Source organism: Monodelphis domestica, chromosome 1, assembly GCF_027887165.1.
Source record: "Monodelphis domestica isolate mMonDom1 chromosome 1, mMonDom1.pri, whole genome shotgun sequence".
Taxonomy (NCBI): Eukaryota; Metazoa; Chordata; class Mammalia; order Didelphimorphia; family Didelphidae; genus Monodelphis; species Monodelphis domestica.
This window is the reverse complement of record NC_077227.1, coordinates 254,278,094-254,303,194: the sequence shown is the minus strand read 5'-3', so window position 1 is coordinate 254,303,194 and position 25,101 is coordinate 254,278,094. Positions and strand designations below refer to the sequence as shown.

General features: G+C 40.7%; 1 protein-coding gene across 2 annotated transcripts in view; it reads left to right on the top strand.

The window, feature by feature from the left end:
* The first annotated feature begins 5,308 nt into the window (after window positions 1–5,308).
* The window catches only part of GPATCH2L (G-patch domain containing 2 like), an 89,326-nt gene continuing 69,533 nt past the window's right edge, over window positions 5,309–25,101 (top strand). The window contains exon 1 of one of the 2 annotated variants that reach the window (XM_056810634.1): window positions 5,309–5,525. The gene's annotated coding sequence lies outside the window, so the exon portion shown is untranslated. Of the gene's footprint in view, window positions 5,526–22,372; window positions 22,526–25,101 lie in introns of those variants that run through there. The other variant, XM_056810633.1, reaches the window with a different exon arrangement.

Here is a 25,101-nt window from a genome sequence, read left to right as displayed (position 1 = left end):
CAATTTATTAGTGCCGAAACAGGCTGCTTTTCTCTGTCATTTTTCCAATCTGAGCTTTGAACACACATCATTAAACTTGTCTGACTCTCTCCCCTTCTCCATCATTCCTTTTTTATTTTTTTTTAAACAGAAAGCACTGTAGAGAATGGAGATTGTTCTGAACTCTTACCAAGTGCCTCTTGCCTCTCTCTCTTTTCTCTTTTCGTTTTTTCTCTTGCTTCTTCCTTTGGCCTCCTTTTGGATCAAATGAGGTGATATATGTAAAGCACCAAGCAAATCTTCCAGTACTATGGAAATACAGATTATTTTTAGCATCCTCATCCTTGTTCCTGTATTTCTTTTCTTTCTCTGTTTCAGAAAAGATTGATCTGTTTTCAGGCAGAGAGCAGAGTTATTTCCAAGAATAATAGACCAACTGTGGCTTCCCCCTCCTTGTATTGACTCCTGCTTTGGCAGTTCCCATAGACAGCAGTGTGTGTGTCTCTCTTCCCTCTAGCTTCCCGCCACTCTCCAGACAGAGATAGCCCTGTCTCTTCTGATGGGAGAACCTCCTTATATATTTTTATTCCTTGATCTAAATAGGATGGGGACATTTTGAATTTTCTAACTAGACATTAGAGCACCTGCCTCAGGTCCTAAAGAATTGACTGTTCTGAGGAGTTGGATACAATTCTAGAATGTTACAGTGAACCATTTTGCTCAAACCTTCATCCAGGGTTGAGAGAGAGGTGGAAAGTTAGCCATAGTATAGTGCCATGGCCTGTCAAAGTCTATTGAGCTGCTTCTTTAAGCAGTTATTCCCAGTTCTGGTTGGCCACACCTTGGAAAAAGCAGCCATTGGAAACATATAAAATAAATGGCTTCCTTTCTGCGACAGACTTTCCTTCATCTCTAGTATCTGTACCTGTTCTTCTGACTCCCTCCCTCCCTAACCTTGACCCATTGCATGATTCTGACCTTCAAGTTCTATAGGGTCCCTTGGCCTTTTCCCTAAGTTCCCTTGAGTTTGCCATAAGCAAGATCCTCTGCTACTCATGGCCCAGTGTGGATAAATATGATGGTGCCAAGACTCAGCTACCCCTTCCTGGAGTGTCATTCACTTCTTCCATTGTCCAAAGCTCTGCAACTACTGCCTACTACAACACCCTTTGTGGACACACACAGAGTGACGATCCCATTGTCACTCCACCTACTTAGCTGACACAGGCTTCCATCTCCATAGCCTGGGGATGGAGTTTTTTCCATTTTCCCTTTTTCTAAGTTCCCATCAGCTTTCTTACAGCCCTCCCAACACTAGTTGAGGGCTTTGGGGATTGTCTGGGGGTGGATGTTGGGTAGGAGGCAATTGGCAATTGGGAGGGAGAGAGGGAAAGCCAGTTTAAAAGAGAATAGGAAGGCGGGTGGCTTTCCATCTCAACCCAGTCCCTCCCAAATTCCCTTGGTCTCTTGGTCCCTATGACCCTCCCGCTTAGCTCAATAGCTCTTCAAAGTTCTCTAATCACCTCTCTGCTTCCTGCTTTAATGAGGCTCTCATCTCACTGATGGAAATCAGGATATTTGCTTATGAAAGGGACACGGTTAATAACACGATTGCTCCCCTCTACCTCCTTCCTTCTTCCCTCCCCCCTCCCCTTCCCTTGCCCTCCACACAATTCTCTCAATTAACGATAGGCAGAAATTAATTTTTCCCCTGGATTGAAACAATTGCAAAGAAGTGGATTGCCAGCCCTGCTTCAGATAGGGACCTCTCCCAGCAGAGCTGAGAGAAAGGAGCAAAGACAGAGGAGATAAGAGGAGCCCCTATCAGCAGGCACAGGACAGCGTAATACAAATGTTATCCTTAGAAATGTACTTAAAGAGGATATGTTTATAATTCGGAGGGGATTTTCAGGGGTTCTCCCTCCTTCTCTTGAGTGCTACGCTCTGCTGCCTCCTCTATGGCATAGAGTCCATAACTCATCAGGAATCTCTCACTGGCCAATTCTATTCATTGAGGTGAGTGGGGTGGTGATGGGGTGGTGACATGGGGATCAGAAATAACCATAGGTTTGGGTCATCACCTAGTGGTGCCTGACTTATAGGCATGGTGCACAGTTCTTTGGACTGGAGTAGCCTGGCCAGCCCTGACAATGCTCGCCATATGACGTAAGGCACCTGGCATCCATCCACTCTGAAGGCCCAGACTAAATTGCTTTATCCTTATGGCACTGCAACAAACCATGAAGGGGCTCTAGGCTAATTTGTTGGCACAAGAGGGGCCTAGGCTGTAAAGATATCTGTCACCTTTACCACCTTCTTTGAGCTTCTGTTTATTGTCCTTAAGTGGCACGAGTTAAGGCCATGCCCACCACTGGGCAGTGATATTCCTTCTGCCTTTAACTCAGGACGAGGTCGATGGCATCTTTTCTTTGGAGAGAAGAATTCAATAGAATCATATTTATGGGACAAGTAGGACAAATGGTGAGATGGAAAAGGGTGGAGAGAAGGTGATTTGGGCTGTCATCTCATTCTCATCATTCTCACTGTCTCTTGTTCCCAGGACTCTTCTTTCTCTCAATGCCCAAGAAAGATTAACTTCTCTCAGTGAGAAAGAAAGTTATCATTAGCAGGGAATTAAAAGAGTGATTAATAAAGCCCCATTATCTGGTGTGGAGGAGGGCTGGACAATGCCTGGGAAGGATGGGTTAAGGGGAGATTGCAGGAAATGGAAAACAATAAATATTAAGGATTTAAAGAGAGAGAAAGAGAGAGAGCCTAGGACTGCTCCCACTTGTTAGATTGCAGCTGCATCTCCTGAGGGGTGAAGGCTCCAAATTGCTAATTACCGCCTCTGAAAAGACCTCACTCTGATATGTTTGCTGCTGAAAAGCTCCTGTTAATGAAGCAGAGATGGTGCTGCCTTTTCCCTTTGACCGGCCTTCAATTCCCTCTCTGAGCCTCCTCCCCGGCCAGAAACAATGAGGCCCTGGGAGCTACAGGCTCCCATAGGCCTGGAAGAGACCAGGCCAGGGGCAGCAGAGTGAAGGGAGCTGAGCAGGCTGTGAAATATGGAGGGGGGAGATAAGCCAGAGACAGAGGAAAGAGGCTCACTCCCAGGAGCCCAGGGAAAATTTGCAGTTATTATGAAGGAGATGAGACAGATTAAAAGCCCTTGTGTTCGCTGCTCTGCCCTTTTATTTCGTAGCTTCATCTATGAGATGAAAGAAGTTGGAAATGACTTTCTCTGCATTTCCCTGCAAGAAGCTTCATGGCAGATTTCTTGACTTTATTCCTTCTTTTGTTTCTTGCCTGCTTACTCTCTCCCTTTCCTTTAACCCCTGAAAGGTTTCTCCTCAGGGCCCACAGACGTGGAGAACACTGGAAGTGGAGAAGAGTTTCCAGCATCTTACCCTTGCCAGCCAGCCAGCCCTTTGGGGGAAGGTGGAGGGGGATCTGTGCCTAGGTGGGCAGGGGCAGAGGTAGTGTCAGTGGCCAGGAATTTCCATTTACCTCCCTACTGCTACTGCTAGGAGAGGAGGTGAAAGATAGGACTGACTTGAAAATGAATCTCCACCTAAGAAGCAGTCATGTAGAAGTATTGTACTTTGGAATAGCTCTAATTGGTAGAAAGTTTTTCCTTACTTCAAGGCTAACCATGCCTCTTTTAATCTATTATCTGTATCTCCTTCTGGACCCAAAAGAAGTATGTTAAATACTTCTTCCATCAGTTGTGTTGTTGTTTTTGTTGTTCAGTCATTTTCAGTCCAAAGCTTCATGACCCCATTTGGAGTTACCTTGATACTGGAGAGGTTGGCCATTTTCTTCTCCAGCTCATTTTTCAGATGAGAAAACTGAGATAAACAGGGTTAAATGACTTGCCCAGAGTCATGTAGCTGGTGTCTGAGGCCAGATTTGAATTCAAGAAGTTGAGTCTTCTGATTCCAAGCACAGTGTGCTATCTACTATACCAGCTTCTGGCCATTCTTCCACCAGACAGTCCTTTAAATATTTTAAGACACTTATCATGCCCCCCACCCCAGGGAGATATCTCTTCCTCAGGCCAGACATCCTGAGTTCCTTCAGCTGATCATCATATAGCATGAACTCAAGGGCCTTAATTATTCTGGTTGTACCCCTCAGGATGATCCCTAGATTTGTAATACCTTTCTGAAAATGTGATGCTCAGAACTGAATACAAGACTATACATAAGGTCTGACCAGAGAAACTATTATGCCCAAAGCTCTGCTTCATGAATAGACCTGGGAATGGTATAAATTTAAACACTTTCAGAGTTGAAAGGGATCTTAGGGAGTGATTTGGTTCAACTCTTAGGTGTAGCAGAGACTCTTCTCCATTCCTTTACAACATCTTGATACTGGATATCCAGTCTCTTTTTTTGGAGCCCTCCAGTGATGGGGTCCTCCATTTTTAGTGTGGCTATCCTCTCCATCCATTTGGATATAGCTTACAGGCAGGAAATTCTATGTATGTATATACACATATGAGACAGCTAGATGGTATAGTGGATAGAGTATTGGGTCTGAAGTCAGGAAAACTCATCTTTTTGAATTCAAATCTGCATCAGATACTTACTACCTATGTGAGCTTGACCTCATTTTCCTCATCTATAAAATGAACTGGAGAAGGAAATGTCACACCACTCCAGTATCTTTGCCAAGAAAACCCCAAATGGAGTCATAAAGAGTTAGATATGACTGACCAATAACAACAAAGTATACATATTTGTTATATTACACACACATGCATATATATGTATATGAGAGACAGCAAGAGAGAGAAAGAGAGACAGGAGAGGGCCTGGAGAAAGAGAGAAAGAGGGAGAGAGGGAAGGGAACAGAGACATAGAAGGGCAGGGCCTGGGGGGGGGGAGAGAGGGAGAGAGAGAGAGAGAGAGAGAGAGAGAGAGACAGAGAGAGAGACAGAGAGAGACAGAGAGAGACAGAGAGAGACAGAGAGACAGAGAGACAGAGAGAGAGAGACAGAGAGAGAGAGAGAGAGAGAGAGAGAGAGAGAGAGAGAGAGAGAGAGAGAGAGAGAGAGAGAGAGAGAGAGAGAGAGACTAGGTGGTACAATGAAAAGAGTGCTAAAGGTAGAGTTAGGAATCCCAGAATTCAAGTCCTACCTCAGACACTAGCTATGTGAACCTGGATGAATTACTTAACCTCCCTGAAGTTCCTTATCTGTGAACTGAACCCAATAATAATACTTACCTGGCAGGATTTTTGTGAAGATCAAATGAGATGTTTGTAAAGCACTTTGCAAACCTTAAAGTACTATTTATATGTTAGCTATTATTATTAACTATTATATTGAATTTAGGATCATAAACAGACTTAGAAAGGAACTTGGAGACCATCCATTCCAATCACTCATCTTACAGACGAAAAACTGATGTCCAGAGAGTGACTTGCCTAAGGTCAGAGAGTTAGTGACAGATCTGAGATTTAAGCACAGGTTTGTTGTATCGTGTTGATCCCCTCAAACTGAGATGCTGGGACTTTCAACCACAAGAAAGTGATGAGAGGTAAGTGGTTTCGTTGTCAGCTATCTAACTGCTACTGCAAATATGAAACATTTACTATCCACCCATCATTGACATTTCTTTGGAAGAGATCCAATTTGAAAATTCCCATTGGACATTCTTCCTCTCCTTTCCTTCCCGCTCTCCTGTCCATCCCTAAGACTTCACTCTCCCTTACACAACATGTTCCTTTGGGGATTCATCCTGTCTTCCATGACTCATCTATTCATCTACAGTGAATCACCATTGAAAAGGATCCTCATTTTGAAACTGTCCACCCTGGCTGAACAAGATATGCCAGTTCCAATGGGAGTTCCAAAGAAGTTAGACCAGACCAATGATCTTTGCTATTGCATATATTGGACCCCACAAGTAAAATGTGTTACATCATAGAAGAGTTCAGATAGCTGTCTGGACCAGTAGTTTTCACAATGAGAGAGGCAGGTAGCAAATTCTTCTGGGTTTGAATTTTTGGAGTATAATGGAGTAGAAACATATCTTGGGCCTCTGATTCATGGAATGAAGTGATAGATATAACTAAAAATTAAAAAAAGAAAACATCAGTCAAATGTAAGAATGTTTTCCTTGCCCTCCTCTCTGCCACCCCCTACTTCAAACTTGCAAATACAAACTGACCTTTGCCTTCATCTTTTAACCTCAGTCCATCACTTTCCTCCCATAGCCTTGTCACCTTTTGTTCTTGCTCAGGGAACAATAATCAAATTACTAATATAATTTTTATTCCCCCCCCAAAAAAAATCAACTGCCCAATGCCTCTATACACAATTTCTGTGATTCTCCAGACCTGAAACACTTCATCTGGTCTCTACTGTCCCATCTGTGTTACGTTACTGTTGCTCAATTTATGACCCCATGGACCACAACTATCCATGGAATTTTCTTGGCAAAGATAGTGGAATGTTTGATCATTCCCCACCCCAACCCCCCTTGAATCTAGTGGATCCTTTTGTTAGGCAATCAAAGTTTAAGTGGTCATGCAGCTAGGAAATATCTGAGGCTGGATTTGACTCCAGGCCCAGTGCTCTAGCCACTGAACCACAGCTGCTTCTGTGTTAGACATTCCCCTATTACAATATTAACTCCTTAGGGATGTCTCACTTTCCTATTTCCTCAGTACCTAGGGTAGTAACTGGAACATAACAAGTGCTTAAATGCTCATTCATTCAGAGATCTGTTGCAGACTCCTGTTACCTACCATCAGGCCCCTTTTCTGATTTTGTCAATTGCTAGTAATCCCCATTAATTACTTTGCATTTAATCTGAATATATTTTGTATTTCTTTGTCTCTCTACACTTTGTACATGCTCTTGTCTTATCACCTTCTTCCCTAGCTCTCCTCCTAGAATATAAACTCCTTGTAGCTTATCTTTGTATACCTAATGCCTAGAACAATTGCTGGCACCTAGAAAGTGCTTAATCAATGATTGTTGAATTGACTGAATTGATTTGGATGGAATCAAATTGAAGGGAATTGGATGAATGAAGTGAATATAATGGGGCAGTATTTGTCTTGGTATCAAAAGACTTGGGTACATACACACAACTACAAGTTGTGTGGAAGTTTCTTAACCTCCCTGTCTCAGTTTCCTCATCTGTAAAGTGAGAATGATAATGCTTACATGACTTATGTCATCCTAAAGTGACATATGGAAGAGTAAGCTATTATTATAAAGAAAAAAACATCCCAATAGGCATCCTTAAAGAGGTCCCCAAGGACTGAGTGGAATCAAGATGGCAGAGTATAAGCAGAGAGAACTTGAGTCACTTGAATACTCTGCAGCCAACCTTAAAATAACTCCAAAATGAGTACTGTAGTGATGAAACCAACAAGAGAACAGAGTGAAGCAGCTTTCCTATAGAAAACAACTTGAAAGGGAGGTAAAGAGGATCTGCTTCCCTGGGGTGAGAGGGGAGAGCAAGGCCCCACCAAGGAGTACCAGTGCAAGCCAACAGCAAGTCCCCCTCACCCCCCATATCTACAGTTCCTGGTTCTGAACCCATGTCCACCCCAATGTTGAGACCCTGAGATCCTGCCTAAGTCAAAAGCAGTGCGAACCCATGCCCACCCCTTAAAGTTCCTAGCTCCAGCCCAAGCCTGCAATGAGGTCCTGAAACCCAGCACAGGCAGTCTGCATGGTAGGTGTGATTGTGTAAACCCAGAGTGAGGAGGTAAGACAGTCAGTCCACTGGGTGCCTGACCTGAAGAAGGCCAGAGTGAGGCCCAAAGTTCCTGGTTCCTGCCCAAGCCTGAGGCTAGACCTTGAGCCCCCAGCAAAGGGTAGCTCACAATGCTCTGAGCTCGGCAAGTTATCAGTTATCCCAGAGGCTGATTGAATCTGCTGAGGGAGGTAGCTTTCAGAGTTCTCATTCCACAGGCCATCATAGCACCTTGGAAAAACTTACAGAAACCCAAAACAGAACTAAGGATAGCATCAAGGAAAAACTGAAGTTTTTGTGAGAACAGAGTCTACTTTTGAAATAAAAGTAAAAGTCAAGAAAAAGGTTGGGAAAATGAGCAAACATTAAATAAAAAAGCACCTAACCATTGAAATTTTTTAAGGAGAAAAAGAGCAAGTCACAGACTCAGAAAAGGACAGAGAAAGCAAAGCATCTAGCTACATGAAAAACTTCAAATAAAAATAGGAATTTTGTATCAGGCTTTGGACTAGCTCAAAAAGGATTTTTAAAATCAAGAGAAAAAGAGGAAAAAATGAGGAAGCAATGTAAGAAGAAAACAACAGCTTAAAAGGCAGAATTGGCCAAATGGGGGGGAAAAGGTTCAAAAGTTCCTGGAGAAAATCATTTTTTAACGAATACTATTGTGCTGTTAGTAATGATAAGCAGAATGATTTCAGAAAAATCTGGAAAGATCTACATGAACTGATCTAGAGTGAAATAAGCAAAACCAGGAGAACATTGTACATAGTAACTGCAATATTGTGGGATGATCAACTGTGAAAGATGTGGCTTCTCTTAGCAATGAAATGATCTGGGACAATTCTGAAGGCTTTATGACAAAGAAAGCTTATCCACCTGCAGAGAAAGAACTGTTGGAGTCAGATGCAGATCAAAGCAGACTATCTTCCACATTCGTTTTTTTACAGTTTTATTTTGGGGTTTGGGTTTTATATGAGTATTCTCTTACAGTAATGACCAATATGGCATATCAAATTACTTGCCATCTCTGAGAGGGGGGGAGGGAAAGAAGGGAAGGAAACAATTTGGATCTTATAATTCTGGAAAATGTATGTGGAAAATTATTATTGCATATAATTGGGAAAATAAAATCTTTGAATAAAAAAAGGCCCCTAAGCTGGACAGAGAAATGAAAATTAATCTTCTGATCTGAAACTTCTGTATTACTGTGATGAATATGTCCATTTCCCCCTTTTTAAAGTACATCAAGAGCTGTGGTCATTTGGGAAAGATCTTTTTAAAAAGGTGTTGTTCATCACATCTAATCAGACTGGGCTGAGGAGTTGGTTAGTTTGGTGAATTTCATATCCTTTTCCTTTTTTAGTTTCTATTATAAAGAATGCTCTTTGGGGAAGGAAGGGATATACAAAAATGAAGGTGATGTCAAAAAACATAACAAGAGGGGCAGCTAAGTGGATCAGTGGATAGAGAGCCAGGCCTGAAGATGGAAGGTCTTGGGTCCAAATTTAGACTCGGGATACTTCTTAGCTGTGTCACCCTGGGCAAGCAACTTAGCCCTGGTTGCCCAGTCCTTACCACTCTTCTACCTCAGCACTGATACTTAGTATCTATGCTAAGGCAGAAGGTAAGAGTTTTTGAAAAATGTAACAACAAAATTAAAGTTAAAAAATTAATAAAAGAGCTGTTGTTGCATAATAGAATTATGTGGTAGAAGGGAAACTACTACACTCACTTGTTCAGTCATGTCCAGCTCTTCATGACCCCATTTTGGGTTTTCTTAGCAAAGATACTGGAGTGTTTTTCCATTTCCTTCTCCAGATAATTTTGCTCATAATAAAACTGAGGCAAACAGGGCTAAGTGACTTGCCCAGGGTCACATAGTAATAAGTGTCTGAGGCTGGATTTAAACACAGTCCTTATTGAATCTAGGCAGGGCACTCTATCCACTTCACCAACTAACTGCCCCTACACTCATTTAGTACACTCCTGAAAAGTTTGCAGAACACAATAGATTTAAAACTCGAAGGAAACTTTCAGGATTTTCCAGTCCAACTCGCTTATTTTACAGAAGTGGAAACCATGTGTGGGTCACTTATCTGAGCCTGTTTCTCCATCTATGAAATGGGGGCAATAGATTTCCTTCTTTACAGTTCTAAATCTAATGGACCTATCTTGTAAGTGGGGCACCTAGAGAAGTAACATAGTATATATAATAGCAGAGCCAGTATTTGAACTCAGGTTTTCTGATTCCAGATATGGCTCTCTGCACATCGTAATGCACTTTCTGAGTGGGTTGCACAAGGTGTTCCGGGAAGACTAGTACCTCTCCTCTGAGGGTTTGCTGAGCCTTTTTCAGGGCTGCTTTCCTCCTTTGGTATCCACGTGCCATCCAGGTCTCAAGAAGCTTTAGCATGGGCAGTGGCCACACCTCAGTAAACCATCTTGACAAATTGGCTAATACCCACTGAGGGTACCTGACAAGCCTCAAAACCATCGGTGAATTAAGGGGGTGTCTAGCCCAGCCACCTGTCAGAATGGGCAAATGAGAACAATTTGTTTCAATGACCATGAAAATCAATTTCTGTGCATGGTACCTCTTCTCCCATCCTACCAAATCAAGAGTTTCAGGAGAAGGGGACAGGGTTCATATTCTTTGAGCTAGTCAAAGTCAGTCTAGCCAGTAGTTTTCCAAAATCAGTCTAGGCTGGGGATGGAGGGCAGAAAAAGCTCTTTATTTGTTTTATTATATTTGCATTGGCCAGACACAGACACAGAGACACAGACACACATATTTAACAGGATCTAACTTAATGTAACTCCTGCTAAAGTACTCTAAACACTGCATTTTCCTGCCTTACTCAAAATAAAATCCAATCTCTACCTAATGTGTTTGTAAAAATAAACACATCACATAGACAATGGACAAAGATGATGAATGCAAGATGTATTTAGTACTGGCTATTAGTGCCTAATTATCTGCATGAAAATACTTGAAAGGATATTACAAAGCATGCATTTCTGGGAAATCCATAAGGGAATCTCAGGCTTTTACTGTTCCAAATCTGAATTCTGTGATCCTATGCTACATTTCTTCCCCTCAGGGCTAGAGTTCAGGTAAACTCAATGATCATTCCATAAATAGCAACTCCAAGAATAGCTGCAAGTAAAGATTGACACATTAAATCCAAAAATGCATGGCAGGGAGGATGCTAAAACTCTGAGCCTGACAGTTGGGGAATATTTATTTCCACTTGTACCTACTCCTTAATCTCAGTGATAACTGAGGGTTGGGTGGAATGCCACATGCAGTGGAAGTGGAGGGATAGGAGTTTCTGCCGAGCAGTTTTTGTGTGTCCTGGGAAAGGTTTGAAAATGATGTTCCTTGAATGTTATTCTCCATCAGGGCTTTTAGTCTTCAGCGGTAACATATGCAAGCTGATGCTATGAAATAAATATCTGTTCCATGCAGAGCTTAATTTTCTGGAATCAAAACACCTGTGTAATCAAATGTCTCTTCTAAAAAGTCTTATATCCAAGAAAATATCTAAAAAATAGGGAATTTTCACAAATATATAAGACCTAATAACTATTTCCCCTTAGATAATCAATTACTGGGGGGAGGAACCAATATATTTATGTGCTGGGGACTGTGCTAAATGCTAAATAAGCAAATGAAAATAAGCACAAGTCTTAGAACATGAGGATCTTGTATTTTAACAATAGAAGACAACACATATGGGGAAGTGGTGTCAGGGAGGAGTATTTTGAACCAGGAAGTCAGAGGGATGGTGATTAAAATCATAAGATCATTGTTGCCATGTCCTTTCTAAGAATGGTAGTATCCGTTTAATTACAATTCTCAGAGCTAGATTTAGAAGTCAGGATGGGAAAAGGATATGTGCATAATAATGTTGGTATAAAGATGGCCAGAAAGGAGTGTGGAGACTGAGTCTGGGCAAGATAAAGTGAATGCTCCCCAAGCAGAATTCCCAGGTCCAAAGGTGGGAAGAAACTTGAGTTCCAATTTGGATGCAGATTCTAAAGATGTTACTGAGGCTCACAGCATGTAATGGTGGGTCCTAGTCACAATTTGGTTAAAACAACTAAAAGCATCCTTGGGATCTTATGTTTTCAAGGTTCACTACTGGCACAAAACATTTAAGAACTTAATCGGTCTTGATCCCTAAATGATTTTAATTTTGTCTTTATTTCTGTAACTTTATATACCTCTATAATTTTGCTTTTCTCACTAGTATATAAAACCAGTAGTAAGGTAAAATAAAAGTGATTGTGTACTGTGAATAAGCTGAAATTCAGTGGTGGGAGGAGGCAGCTAAGTGGCTCAGTGGATTGAAAGCCAGGTCTACAAACAGGAGGTCCTGGGTTCAAATTTGACCTCAGATACTTCCTAGCTATGTGGTCCTGAGCAAGTCACCTGACCCACATTGCCTAGCCCTTAGTACTCTTCTACCTTAGAACCAATACACAGTATTGATTCTAAGAGGGAAGATGAAGGGTTAAAAAAATTCGACCTGAAATGCTTTGAACAATGAAAGCCTCTGTGTATTCCTTGGTAAGGGTGCTCCCTCCTCTCCAATAAAGAAGCTCTCAACCCTGTTTTAGTTTTGGGGACTAAAACATCTATGACCAACCAGCCACCTGTGGTGTTTTTTAAAAATATAACTAACAACTCACTGGCTTATTTTATTTTAGTAGAGTGGACAGTTATCTGTGAATCTTGTAGCAAACTAATTCTGTGTTTTTCCCTATTTCTCAACATCTTACTTTTCTTGACTTTGATTTGTATCATTAAAGTACAATACAGAAAGATTAAAAAAAATGAAAAAAAAAAACACCAGGCTTCAAACTCATCAGTGAGTTGGGGGGATGTCTATCCCAGGCACATGAAAACTTTACCCAGTGGAAAGAGCAGATGAGAACAATTTGTTCCAAAGCCCTCAAAGTAGCACTGTAGAGCACTTAGCGCTTAGTTAGGCATAAAAGAAGCCAATGCCATCCACTACACCTTGAACCATCTCCAGTCATCTTGACTTTTGCCTTGACACTGGACTTCAATCATTCTGGAATGGAGAGTGAGGCTGATGATTTTGTGCACCTCTGCCTCACTGAAATCTAATTCATGCAGAAGTCAAGACATCACCCTGTGATGCCATTTTGGTCCTCTTTGAGTACAAAGGATAAACAGATGCTAGAATGCAGACAAGTGGTGAAAAAATTGAAACAATTTTTAAAAATTTAATTTTATTGATTAATTAAGAAGATTTTCCCAAGGTTCCATGATTCATGTTCCTTCCCTCCCCTCCTCCCATCCCCTCCTGTAGCCAATGAGCAATTCCACTGGGTTTTACGTGTCATTGATCAAAACTATTTCCATTTAGAGTCTACATCCCCAATCCTATCCCCATTGACCCTTGTGATCAAGCAATTATTTTTCTTCTGTGTGAAACACTTTTTGAAAGAAGAAATGCTGCCTATCCCCCACTCTGTTTAAATCTCCTAGGTGTCTATTTGTTTCCATGTTGTCTTCTGTGTTGAAATAGAAGATCCTTGACTTGTTTTTTGCTTTCTTTGTATTCCTAGCACTTAACACAATTCCTGAAATGTAGTAACAGCTTAATAAATGCCTGTGGACTGACTGAGTGGCCCACAGAACCCACAGTAAGGGTCTACAACATAGGAGCAGAGAACTTATTTATTCCTCACTTAGAAGGAGATTATCTATCTGTCTAGCAGCTCCAGGGTGTGCTTGACTTTGAGGGACAGTTCCAACTATGGGAACTTATCAAGGCAGCATGATAGAACGCCAGATCTAGGGCTGGAAGGACTTGGGTTCCAATGTGGCCTCAGATACTTCTTAGCTGTGTGCCCCTGGGTAAATCATGTAGCCCCATTTACCTAGCTTTTACCTACCACTCTTCTGCCTTAGAATCATTTAGAGGAATTTCAAAGGCAGAAGGTAAGGGTTTAAAAAAAAAAGCAAAGTACCTTGGAACATAAGGGAACTGTGTAGGGTCTTGTAGGAAAGAAAGATTTCACTCCAATGTCAGTGTTGGGCTATTGGAAATGCCCAATTCAATTCTCTTCTAAAGGGAATTATTGTAAGTGTCTAATACACCTTCTCTATTCACAGGCTTCTTTCTGCCAACTGTTTGCATGCTTCTATGAGGTGAGCCAAAGGCTGTCTTCTACCTAGTAATATTTGAGTGCTTGCAGAGAAACTGAGGATCTGGTTATCCATATTTATCTGGACATGACTATATTTGGAAACATTTCAGAGCAAATTCTGGGTGGGAACATACGAGTCTGAAAATGTGACCTTTTTGGCTTGAGTGCCAAAGATTGTATCCAATCTGTATGAAGCCAGACCCTGGGAGGCCTTGGCGTGAGCTACAAAAGTAACATTATGTTATCCTTTACAGCATTTTCTGTACAGGATGTGCCCTACACTGTTACATAGCTTAGTTAACTCAGCTGTTTGAATCAACTGTGTAGAAACCTGGGGGGAGATCTTTTTTTTTTTTTAACCCTTACCTCCAGTCTTGGAGTCAATACTGTGTATTGGCTCCAAGGCAGAAGAGTGGTAAGGGCTAGGCAATGGGGGTCAAGTGACTTGCCCAGGGTCACACAGCTGGGAAGTGTCTGGGTAGACCTCTTAAAGGCTGCTCTAGGAATCCCTGAGACCCCTCATTCTCCTAATCTCTCCACTATACTGATATCTAGAGGGGAATATAGTACCCAATTTATTAAATGTGAACAGAACAAGCAATTTTCAATTTTTTTTGGCAGTGCTAAGTAGTTTATGGATTATTTAATTCAATAAGCATTTCTCCTTTTTTAAAAACTCTTACCTTCCTTCTTAGAATCAATACTTTGTATTAGTTCCAAGGCAGAAGGTAAGGGCTAGGCAATGAGGGTGAAGTGACTTGTCCAGGATCACACAGCTAGGAAGTGTCTGAGGCCTCATTTAAATGTAGGACCTCCTTGTCTCTCCACCTGGCTCTCAATCCTCTGAGCCACCTAGCTGCCCCTCCCTCAATAAACATTTCTTAAGCATATACACCTACAATGCCAGGCACATAGTGGGCAGCTGGGTGGCTCAGTGAATAAAGTGTAGGGTATGGAGTCAGGAAGATTCCTTTTCCTGAGTTCAAATTTAGCCTCCAAGACTTAGTAGTTGTGTGACCCTGGGCAAGACAGCTCTGTTTGTCTCAATTTCCTCATCTGTAAAATGATTTGGAGAAGGAAATGGCAAACCACTCTAGTATCTTTGCTAAGAAAACCTTAAATGGGGTCACAAAGAGTCAGACATGACTAAAAAATGACTGAACAATCAGAGATTAAAAAAGATAAAAATATAGATGTCTCTGTCCTGTATGGACTTATATTCTACTAGATTTTTGTTTCCTTCTCACCACTCCTTCCAATAATTCTTCCAAGTCAATCCTTACCTATTTGCCTTATCTGTTGTCATCTTCACTAGACTGAGAGCTCTGAGACCAGAAGAGATCAAACTCAAAAATCATCTTTCTATTTGGAAAAGGAATAAGAGAATTGAAGGATGTTTTTGTGGTGGGAGTGTGTAGCTTTGGATCACCCAAAGATTACAAGTATTCATCCCAAACTAATTCCCCCACTCCCCTGGAGACTAGGGCATGTGATATTGGAAAAGCAGCAGGTCTAGAGTCAAAGGACTATGGTTCAAATCCTTGCCTTTGCTGCTTATGACCTGTAGGACCTTAGCTCTCTGGGTCTTAGTTTCTTCAGAGCAATAAAAATAGTGTGGTTGGATTAGATGATTTCAAAGGTTTCTTTGGTGTGTGATCCTATGAAGGAGACAACAAAGGTGTTCCAATCATTAAAAGCTCTTGGGGAGAATGCCAAGAGGTGGGCTTCTTCTCAGTCAAGTGAATGGCAACAGTAGGTAGAAACTGGGATATTTAACCTAGATCATTGGGTGTTCCCCAAAGCTAGGGGAATGTTCAAAACTTCATGCCAGGAGTTTCAAAGGGAAATGAAGAACAGGGTGGTACAGTAGAAAGAGGGTTGGGAGACATGGTTTCCAATCCTGGTTCTTCCATACTAGTACTGTGACTTTGGGCAAATCACATCATCACCCAGGCCTCAGTTTCTTTCTTTCTTTTTTTTTGACTTTTTAAACATTATTTTATTTGGTTATTTATAACCATTATTCATTGGAAACAATGATCATTATCTTTTCCTCCCCCTGCCCCCCTCCCACCACTTCTCCCATAGCCGGCGCACAATTCCACTGGGTTTCACATGTGTTCTTGGTTCGAGCCCATTTCCATGCTGTTGGTATTTGCACTAGAGTTTTCATTTAGAGTCTCTCCTCAGTCATTTCCTCTCAGTCCCTGTAGTCAAGCAGTTGCTTTTCATTGGTCAGGCCTCCGTTTCTTACTCATCTATAGAAACAGAGAAACACGATCACCAATGCCTCCTTCAGTCAAATAACTCTACCCTGACAAAAAGGTTGGTCACATACTGTTCTGGCATCATAAATTTGCAGCTGATGGGGAAGGTCATGTAAAAATGGTGGTTTGTGAGGTTAAAATAAAGGTTCTCTCCACTGATCTTGAAGTTATATCAGTGTAGTTTCTCAAAGAGTTTCTGGAGAAGAATCTGAATGAGAGAGAGTTGAAGCCTGAATGGGCTAGCACCTACTCTCCTCTTACCTCTCCTGAGAGAGGCTGTTGTCAATTGCTGCACTGGTATATTGAGGTTCTCTGAGGGAAAGGGGTGGTGGGGAGTTGGTAACAGGGTTCCCCTACCAAATAAACCCAAGGACAACCTCAGTTTCTTTGGCACAGAAAGGATTTGGAGACAAGCCTCAGTGTGGGATGGTCTTGGTGCTTTTCTGTTGAACTGGATTCAGATATCTCCTTAAGTATAAACCCCAAAGCTGGACAAATCTGACTACAGTTTGTAAAGTTTAATAATGGCACTGTAGGCAAAGTGGGAGATGGAAAGTGGGGATTGGTTTCCCTAATGTTTTCCTAATACGGTCTTTCCCCTGGGCAGCGTAATTTCGCAGACCCGGGTTTCTCCGTCCTGTACTCCAACTAAATAATCCCACAATTTGTTATGTATTTATCTCCATCTATCTGGCCTAAAGAATCTATAAATATAGGTGCAAGAGAGCTGGGCTCTCTCCTCTGTGAGTCTGCAGCCCTCCTTTGAGGTGTGAGGGATCTTCTCCTCAGTTGAGAGGTAGTTGAAGATATAAGACAGAGGATGGATCTATGGAAGAAATTGAATACAAGAACAGGATATTCTCTTGTGGATCTTGGTGAGATCCTTCAGCTAGTTAACACATCCTGCCAGGTCAAGGGCTCAGCTGAAAGACCCCAAATTCCATATAGATCCTTCTCAGGTCAGTTTTCCTTTCAGCATGCCTCACTCTTCAACTGATGTTTTCTGTCACTCACCCCTGATGCCAAGATTCCAAAATCCTGTCTTGCACTGATCATTACAGTCATTTAATCTAATTGTCCCATTTTATGGAGAAGGAACCTGAAATATAATGAGACTCAGTGACTTATCTAAAGTAACAGAGCTAATTGGAGTAGAGCCAGAATTTGATTCTAGGTTCTTTGACTCAAGCTTCCCAGGGGGCCTCCGTTTTCTCCTCTGTAAAGTGATGGAATTGGACTTGATAATCTTCAACAGTACTTCCAAACTGAAAATTCTATGATTTATGATTTTTAAAAACCCTTACCTTCTATCTTAGAATTGATATTGAGTATTAATTCCAAGGCAGAAAGGTAGTAAAAGTTAGACAATTAGAGGTTAAGTGATTTGCCCTTGTTTATTGTCTTCTATTTTATACTAGAGGCAGCTGGGATCCATTCGAGCTTCTTGAGCAGAGGAAAAACATATGGTCAGGCCTGTGCTTTGTAAATAACAATTTGGCAGCTGTGTATAAGATGGATAGAAGAGTGGAAGTGATTTTAGGTGGGAAGCCCAATTTGAAGGCTATTGTAATCATTCAGGCTTGAGAAAGGTGATGACCTGAAAAATGGAGGTGGCCATGTAAACTGAGAGAAAGGGACAGACAAGAGACATATTATTGAGGCAGAAAATCAACAAGACTTAGCAGATAATTGAATGAAGTGGGGAGAGAGGGAATGACTGTGAAGTTTGGTAGCACCTTCAAAAGAAGGGAAGTGAGGAAAAAGGCTGAGTTTCTTGGGGAGTGGGGATAATCATTTCTGTTCTGGAAATGATGCCTATAGGATATCCAATAGGTTACTAGTGTTACAAGATGGGATCTTGGGAAAGGGAGGAAGGCTGGATATATCTGGGAACCATCTCCATAGAGATGACAGTTGGATTCACAAAAACTGATAAAAATCACTAAGAATGTTGAGAGTCTAGGACACAGAATTGTTATAAAGTCGTACGTGGGTATGAGTTTATCATACCCAGGGAGAAGAGGAGAGGGTGGAAAGGTAGGAAGAGAACTAGGAAAGAGAAGAATTGTGAAAATTCAGAAAGGAGGGAGAAACCAGGAGGATGAGCTGGTTAACAGTGCCAAATGTTGCCCTGCTTTGGTTCTTCCCTTTACTGGTGTGGATAAAGGGGAGGAAAGTGTGGGAGGCTTGAGAGAGAAACAGAAGGGGATTTAAGTCCCCCAAAGGACAGGGAACAATTGAACTTTATTGTCAAAATTGGGGAAAGTAAGAAAATAATACCAGTGATAGTCTGGGAGAGCACTGAGCAGTGGAGAAACTAGAACTTATAGTGAAAATTAAGAAAAAGTTTGAGGGGGTAACTAGGTGGCTCAATAGATAGAGTTCCAGGCCTGGAGACAAGAGGTCCTGGGTTCAAATCTGGCCTCAGACTACTTAGCCCAATTGCCTAGCCCCTTATGGTTTTTACCACCTTTCTGCCTTGGAACCAACAATTATTATTGATTCCAAGATAGAAGGTAAGGGATTAAAAAAAAAAGAATAAGTTTGGGAAAATTAAGGTCCAGAAAGAATAGAAAGGATATGAGGTAATGGTCAGATGGAACAATATCGGATTCTGAATATGCAAATGGAGTACTGCCATGGTAACATGAATGGTAATGGTGACATCGAATATATGAACGTCTCTATGTGTGGCTAAGATCAAGTGATGGCATAGTACATGAGAGTTGAAGATGTGGATGAACTGGGAATCCTAGTTGTTAGAGAGGTTCTGGGGGACAGAGTAGAAAGGGAGGGTAGAGATGGAAGTAATGGTATAGCTGAAGTAGATAAGGATCAGAGAATGAGGAGTAATGGTGGTAGGGGATGGGAAAGTTTTTGAGGGAGGTAGTCTTCCTTTTTGGATCATCAAGATCGGGAGAGGAAGAGGTGGGAGCTGGCTACCCATAAGATGAAGAAATAATATTTTTTCCCTAGGAGTCTGAGAATCCTATTGTTGTTGTTTGTCCTTTGTTTTCAAAGAGAATCAGAGACATTGTAGAATAATAGCTTAACTTATACATGAATTGGGTTTAAGTGAGGCAGAGTTGCAAAAAATCACTAGCCTCACTCTCTTCCAGTCATTTAAGTCCAGTGGCAAGACAAAAATCAGTATGACTGGTGATGGTCCAGATGCAGTGGATAACCTTGGCATTTTCAATGTCTGATCGAGTTCTAAGTGCTCTATAGTGCCTTCCTCAGCTGCCTTCATGGCCATTAGCACAGAGTTTTCATCTATTCGTTATGCCAGGGGAAGTCTTCACATGCTCAAGGTAGATTCCATAGTCCTACAAGAGTCCTGTGAATGGCAGAGAGTAGTGTCAGTTCTCTTGACTCCGATAGAAAAGAAATGAGATGGACCTGGTGTCACCAATATTACTATAGATGAATCATGAGATAAATTAACATTAAATATTTACTATCTGCCAGACAGCTAGATGTTAGGAATAAATACAAGAATGAATACAGTCCATGCCCTCAAGGAACTTACATTCCATGCAGAAAAGATAAATTAAAAAGAGAGCTAAAAAATCAGGGAGGGAAGGAGGAGGGAAAATGTGTCTATGCTAGGGTGAAAGTGCTAAAGTCCAGAAAGTCAGAAAGCAGAATAGAGAGAAGAGAACTATGGCTTGGCCCAGGGCAAGAGAAGTGACATGTTCAGTTTGAAGAAATAGCTAGGGTGAAGGTGGAAAAATCTGAAGAGTCAAGACTCTCAGAGGAAAGGAAAGGAGACAAGAAGAAAGTGGATCATGGCTGGCCCAGGCACTTCTACAAATAGAGATTCTAGGTAAGAACTCACCAATGAGGAAGCTAAGGGGTGGGCTGAAAGTATAGAGCCATTTCTCGGGTGAGGAGAAAAAATCCAAAGTCAGGAGCAAACTCAGGAAAGAAGTCAGAAAATTGCTAAAGCATATTGATGCAAGAATATTAAAATATTAATAAAGAGAATATATGAACATATTTACAATTATTCAACATGACCAGAATAGATTTATATCAGGATGGCTTAGAATTAGGAAGACTATAACCACAATACGAAATATTCAAATAAACCATTTTGATTTCATCAGTTCAAGAGTTATCTCCAATAATGTAGGCCAAAAATTATCTATGGTTCCCCATCTTGTTCTACATATCCATAGTCTCCCAGAGGTTCTCCATAGGTCCTTTTGTAATATCACTGAGAAGACACCACTGTAGAAAGTAATTTTTTAAAAAATTATCAAATTGTTTACTAGTTTTATTTTTCTTGACAAGTGACCATCTTCTCTTTTTGTTTTAGCTTCTTGATGATATCCATTTTACCCCTTTTCCTTTTCCTTCTTGGCCATCAATTGTTATGCCAATACTATTTGTGGGGTTTTAGGAAACTATAGCAAACAGAGGTTAAGTGACTTGCCCATGCCTACATAATAATGTCTGAGGTCAGATTTGAACTCAGGTCTTCCTAATTCCAGGCCCAGTTACCTCACTGCCCCAAGGTTAAAAGTTATTGCCTTTTGATATCTTCCATATGTCTTTCCATTGCCCTGTTAAGCAAAAGCAACAGTTTTCTAGGGCTTGATTCCACACAGCAACACCGGCAAAAATGTTTGCACAGAAAAGTCGAGTGTTTGAGATTATAGGAAGCTTAAGGTCAGTACTTTATAACTTCTCAAAAGCAAATTTAACCTAAATGGGGCAAGTTTATTATCCACTTGTACCATCTATCATATATGTATATGTACATGTATACATAATATATATATACATGCACTTATATATATATATACATATATATATATATATATATATATATTATGAGACAGATTCTTTAGGGTGTTTGTTAAAATGCATCTTGAAATCCAAGCAATAGATCATTCTTTATTCATTTGGATTTTGCCATGATATAAACAGATCAAAATCTTTTGAGTGTTATAGATTTCTTCCCTGGAGACTTTGTGGTGTCATGGGGCTTGATGTAATTGGTGTAATGTCATCTACAAAGAGGAACATCTGGGGGACCTCATAATCCACAGAGGATTAACTCCTTGCTATGGACTTTGTGCTGGATCTCCTATCACAGTGGTGAATCCTTTTGGTGGGGCATAGATCTCCCTATTTTATGGTTTTCATTATACTTATTATCAGGTCAGTGAATAGTGCTATTTCTGTTGTTACATAGTCCAAGAAATCCAGAATCGGATATCTTGATATGTAGATGGTAGACACTTGATTGTAAGAAACAAACAAAAAGACCCTGTAAGGCACTGATGTGTTCTACTGGGCTGAGGGCTTTTTTGTAATGAACAGACAGTAAACACATTGGAATCATACTGTTTCTATATCTTTCAGTTAAATATGAGATAGTAAAGATGTGGTTCTTTGCTGAGTATTGTTCATGAAAGCCTGATTGTTCCCCACTAACCTGCTTCATGGAAGAATCTCTTACTATGTAGATAAGGGACTTTCATAAAGATGTTATATAGCTGGGAGAATAGTCATATAGGTCAGTAGTTGTTCTCCAACTCACCTTTTTTGGGGGGGAGGGCATCAATAAGGTTGATATTTTTCCACATCTTTAGTACATACCTCTTTTTCAGATGCTTTGTAAGTTGGTCTCTCTATTCTCTCAGAATTGTATAATCTTCAGTGTGTATCTCCTCTCTTTATTTGATCCAAACTGGTTGCTTTTCCTATATTTGTTCTCTTCAATGATACATTTCCTTTACAAGTACTTCTGGGATTGTAATATTAGGGTCCAAAATAGTGGTTTCACTGTCCCTGATGGAGAAAACAACTTTTTGTAATAATTTTTGCAAATTTTTCCATTTTTCTTTTGTTTGGAATTCTCCATCTATATTTATCCTGAAGCACCCTTGGGGTGACTTTGTTTAATTGAATATTTTGCTAGGCTTCTTTTAAACTGATTTTACCCTCCACTGCTTCTCTTAGCTTTATGAGATAACAATACTCCCTCCCCTCCCCCTGCCCTTCCCATAGCCGACGCGCAATTTTACTGGGTATTACATGTGTCCTTGATCAGAACCTATTTCCATGTTGATGATGTTTGCACTAGGATGTTCATTTAGAGTCTACATCCCCAATCATATCCTCTCGACCCATGTAATCAAGCAGTTGTTTTTCTTCTGTGTTTCTACTCCCACAGTTTTTCCTCTGAATGTGGATAACGTTCTTTCTCATAGATCCCTTCGGGTTATTCAGGATCACTGCATTGCCACTAATGGAGAAGTCCATTACATTCGATTGTACCACAGTGTATCAGTCTCTGTGTATAATGTTCTCCTGGTTCTGCTCCTTTAGCTCTGCATCACTTCCTGGAGGTTGTTCCAGGTAAGTAGAGATTCTTAACAAAGCAAAGGTTAGAGATGAACATAAAAGATAAAACAAACAATTTTGATTAAGTAAAATTGAAAAAAATTTCATGAACACAACCTATGCATTTAGGGTTCCAAGAGAAGCAGTTCAGGAATGGTGATAATCAACAATTTTGTTTCTCTCTCTGTAAACCATTACGCGCCATCCACCTTCTTCCCCACTAGTCACATAAGATTGTTGTAAGGGAAAGGGGTATAACTAAGTACCGCAGCATCCTTCATCTCCATCACTAGGAAGGGAATATCTCTTCCCTTCCTTACCTACCCAATATTACTTGGTATTAACAGAAGGATTGGGCAACACTGGAACTTTCTATTTGGTCTTATTAACAATAACTCGTATTAAATGGATAGCCTTTCCTTTGGTGCTCTGCATCCTATAACCTGCAATGGAAACTAGGATTTAAATGTATGTTCTTTTTGGGGTCCCCATATGATTGTAAGACTGGCCACTAGTATTTGACAGCTCCTTATATTTAAGGTGCCCCATTACCTTCCAGGACACTATGAATTTAGTCATATAATACCGTATTTCCTTGTAGCAGTCTTACAGCTAGGATGGCCTGAATTGCAGGGAAACCTTATTCTTGGTCCCCAAAGTCCCTCAAGTCTGGATTTTGAGTTTTGAGTGGCTCAGGACTCCCAAATTGGGATGCAGTCTTAGGAGATAGATTGATTCTGGCCAGAGACAAAAGAACCCACATCATGATATAACTATAATTTTGTTAAAATATCCTATTGGTTAACAATTAATTGGGTTTGGTGGGGAGGGTCCCTCTCATTCCCATTGAAAAGACTTTTACATATTCTCTTATAAATTACCTTGGTCACAGGCTCTCTCCCTCTGCTGAATCTGGACAGCTAATAAACTACTTCTTCACATATCATTCCCCCTGCTTTAACCATAATGCCATTCCAGTACAAATATGTTGATTAATGCCAAAATGTTAGAGGTCTGGTTTGATTCAGGCTTGGAATGAAATGAGACACCTGTAGGACCATCTATCAGTTAACTTAACATCACACTCGTACATTTTCTTCCCTCTTTTCCCATATCTAAACTGGTGCCAAGTTCTATCAATTCTACCTTTACAACATTATACCCTCTTATCTCCTGACACTACTACTACCCTGGTAGAAGCCCTCATCACTTCATGCCTAGACTATAGCAATAACCTGTTTGGTCTTCCTACCTTAAGTCTCTCCCCACTCCAGTCTTTCAGTTACCAAGGTGATCTTTCTTTTTTTTTTAATTTTTAAAAATTATTTTATTTGGTCATTTCCGAATATTATTCATCGGAGACAAAGATCATTTTCTTTTCCTCCCCCCCCCCCATAGTCGACGCGCGATTTCACTGGGTATCACATGTGTTCTTGATTTGAATCCATTTCCATGTTGTTGGTATTTGCATTAGAGTGTTCATTTAGAGTCTCGCCTCAGTCATGTCCCCTCAACCCCTGTAGTCATGCAATTGCTTTTCCTCAGTGTTTTTACTCCCACAGTTTGTCCTCTGCTTGTGGATAGTGTTTTTTCTCCTAGATCCCTGCAGATTGTTCAGGGACATTGCATTGACACTAATGGAGAAGTCCATTACTTTTGATTGTACCACAGTGTATCAGTCTCTGTGTACAATGTTTTCCTGGTTCTGCTCCTTTCGCTCTGCATCACTTCCTGGAGGTTGTTCCAGTCTCCATGGAATTCCTCCACTTTATTATTCCTTTTAGCACAATAGTATTCCATCACCAACATATGTTCAGCCATTCTCCAATTGAAGGGCATCCCCTCGTTTTCCAATTTTTGGCCACCACAAAGAGCGCAGCTATGAATATTCTTGTACAAGCCTTTTTCCTTATTATCTCTTTGGGGTACAACAAGGTGATCTTTCTAAAGTATAGATCTAATCATGCCACATAGGTTTAATTTTTTCTATTTCTGTTATTTCTGTCAAAGGTGTCATCATTCTGATAGTTACCCATGTTTACAACTTGGAGTAATTCTTGAACTTTTCCTTTTTCCTTATTCCAATGATTTTCCAAGTATTATTGATTATATTTCTATGATATATCTCACATTTGTTCCCTTCTCTTACATTTTCCATTTCTCACAAACATAGTATTTTGGACCTCATCATATCTTTTCTGGACTATTCCAATATCTTCCTAATTGTCTTTACCTCTATTTTCTGCCTCCTCTATGGTCCCATCCTCCATATAGTTACAAAGTTGATATTGCCAAAACACATCTCGCCATGTCAGCCTCCTGATTAAGAAGCTCTAGGATCTCCCAGCTATCTTCAAGATGAAACGTAGTGGCTGGCAATTAAAAGCTCTTCATATATGGTCTATCTCTAGACTTGACTTTATCCATTGAGCTGCCCCCAACTCAAAAATATTTTGCAAGAGCTATAAAGGAAAATATAAAGAACAATTCTCAAGATTTAGTTTCTTCCTCCATAGAAGTTTCTCTTCTTGACTTCCATCAAATGACTCCATTCTCAGAGATTGATAGTATTTTTTAATGCCACCATGGAT